At 40.7% G+C, this 2407-nt stretch overlaps 1 non-coding gene across 1 annotated transcript; it reads left to right on the forward strand.

Annotated features, from left to right (window-relative positions):
- Positions 1-2014: 2014 nt before the first annotated feature.
- On the forward strand, positions 2015-2088 carry TRNAN-GUU (transfer RNA asparagine (anticodon GUU)). The gene has a single exon. It is a non-coding gene; the product is annotated as a tRNA-Asn (tRNA).
- Positions 2089-2407: the final 319 nt, after the last annotated feature.

Genomic DNA, 2407 nt, shown 5'->3' on the forward strand with positions numbered 1-2407 from the left:
GTCAATAGGATAGATTTGGGATGGGGATGGGTTGTAGCAAATATTTCTCAGGTGATCTTATTCTTCTTTGATATGTGGATGCAGAAGAAAAACACTTTGTACAAGCTAGTAATAGCACCTTATATAAACTATTTCAAATATAATTTCCTCTACTTCATTCTGTTCAACATTAGGTGACACCAGTCCTGTTCTCAGTATAATTTAGATTCAGTTGAGCTGTTTAGCAAGGGGATAGCACATGCCCAGTTTTCTATGAAACTTAACATTAAAAGATTTGAGCATAGCATTAACCAGAAAAATCTTCAGGAACTCCCTCAGTGCTGCTTTGACAACATGCTTTGAATATGTGAAAGAAGGTGGCAGGCAGCTGTGATGAACATAAAAGACTGTAGCATATTTGAGAATAAATTCTATAGCCATCTAGTGTTTCTGAGAGGTAAACAGTCCTTACATCACAGACAATTTGGTTCTACCATAGGAAAATGTAACACATAGACTTTCAAATCATTAATTTCCAGGCAGTATAAGTATTTAGCCCTTAATGAACAACAGAATAACATAGCATAGCATGGCATAGCATAGCATAGCATAGCATGGCATAGCATAGCATAGCATAGCATAGCATAGCATAGCATAGCATAGAATGAATAGAATAGTTCACTTGGAAGGGACCTACAACAACCATGTAGTCCAACCACAATATTTTAAATATTTTAAACTAATATTTAGTACATTACAGTTTTAGACCTACATATGGCTACATTGTTCCTCATTTCTCACATGAAAGCTACACTTGGAAGATTGAGAGATGGAGTAAAATTTTCACAAGTGTAAACTCCATATAGCATAAAAGGTCCTGTTTCTCTTACCTTTCACAGCCCTGTAGTCCACATACAATAAAGTTTTCAACTGGAAACAAGCTGAAAAATACTATTGCAACAAAGAGATTACTAGGAGCCATTACCTTTTCAATATGTGACATTTCCTACACTTTCTCTTATATTTTCATAAGAAAACCCACTAGGGAGACAAACTGCACATTTATGTATGTCTTAAGTACAGAGGGAGTGTATTTGGGCAACCCCATTTCAAGGAAAGCACAGATGAGCAGAACATCTTTTGAACTGGAAAGCTTTGAAAATAGGAAGGAATTTTCTATTTTGCTCTTCATCAGGCAGACTACAAACCATTCTATGTGAAGAGAGGGAAAAAGTGGTTCTTTTTCCCAATATATTTAGCTAAAAACTTTATTGTAAGAAAATATGACTAACAATGCTGATGCAGAGAAGAATAAATTGGGGCTTTATACTTATCTATTTCAATTAGAGAGAAATGTTAGACCTCTAATGTTACTTTTATAATGTATGTTTGTCTCAGTGGACTATCATTAACAAGCTAATAACTGTTGTAGCTGAAGAAATGCAGTTCTGAGATTGACAAAATACTGGTCCTGGTTATTTTTAAAATTCTGCAGAGAGAAACTGTGAAAAGCCACAGACATGCACTACCTTATGTTTATCCTGTACTGTACATCTACTGTCTATTTATAACAAGTTATAAATGAAAAGGGCATAAACATGGATATACAGCATTTTTAATGTACTGTGTCTAATTGTATATGTGTTAGGGCATGTGCTAAAAGGCTCTTCCCCACGCACACAGAGGATCGCGGAAGCAGAGGCAGCAGGGGAGTGCTGGCTCCCCCAGTGTCCCACTCTGAGACACGAGCCCTTGTTCCAGCCCCCCGGGGCTGTCCTGGAGCACATCAGCGCCGTGGGCTGGATGAAACCTAGCACCGTGTGCCCCCAGGGGGTGGCTCTGGGTCACCTCACAGACTGGGGCGGGGGCGGGGTTCCTCCCCTGCGGGATGGAACTCTTTATGGGATGTGGGGGAAGAGCATGCTGAGATCGTGCAAGATTTCTGGGATGCCTAAAGAAGGAACAAAAAGCAAGGAAAGGGAGGGAGCCAGGTGATTTGGGAAGGAATAAACAGCAAAAGGAGTACAGGACAGGAGTCTCTGTGGCGCAACTGGTTAGCGCGTTCGGCTGTTAACCGAAAGGTTGGTGGTTCAAGCCCACCCAGGGACGTGTTAGCTCTATTACTATGCCCACGGTGGGCCGGTTGTGAGGAGGAGTCTCTTCCAACCCAAGCTGTGCTGTGAACGTTTTAACACAAATTCTCTGTTAGCCTCAGGCTTATTAAAACTAGTTTGCTGAAGTTTCAGCAATGGATTAGCAAACAAAACATCAGAAAAGGGAGCCAGTTACCTGCAGTCTGTCCTGTCTCCTCATTTAACTCCCTCTCTAACTTTTTACTGGATGAAGGACTCTATTCTGTGTGCATGTGTGTTTTTTGGGTCTGAGTGATGAAACTGCAGTCAGACCATTGCCCATGTGCTCATGGTGC

The sequence above is a fragment of the Falco peregrinus genome, chromosome 3 (genome assembly GCF_023634155.1).
Source record: "Falco peregrinus isolate bFalPer1 chromosome 3, bFalPer1.pri, whole genome shotgun sequence".
Taxonomy (NCBI): domain Eukaryota; kingdom Metazoa; phylum Chordata; class Aves; order Falconiformes; family Falconidae; genus Falco; species Falco peregrinus.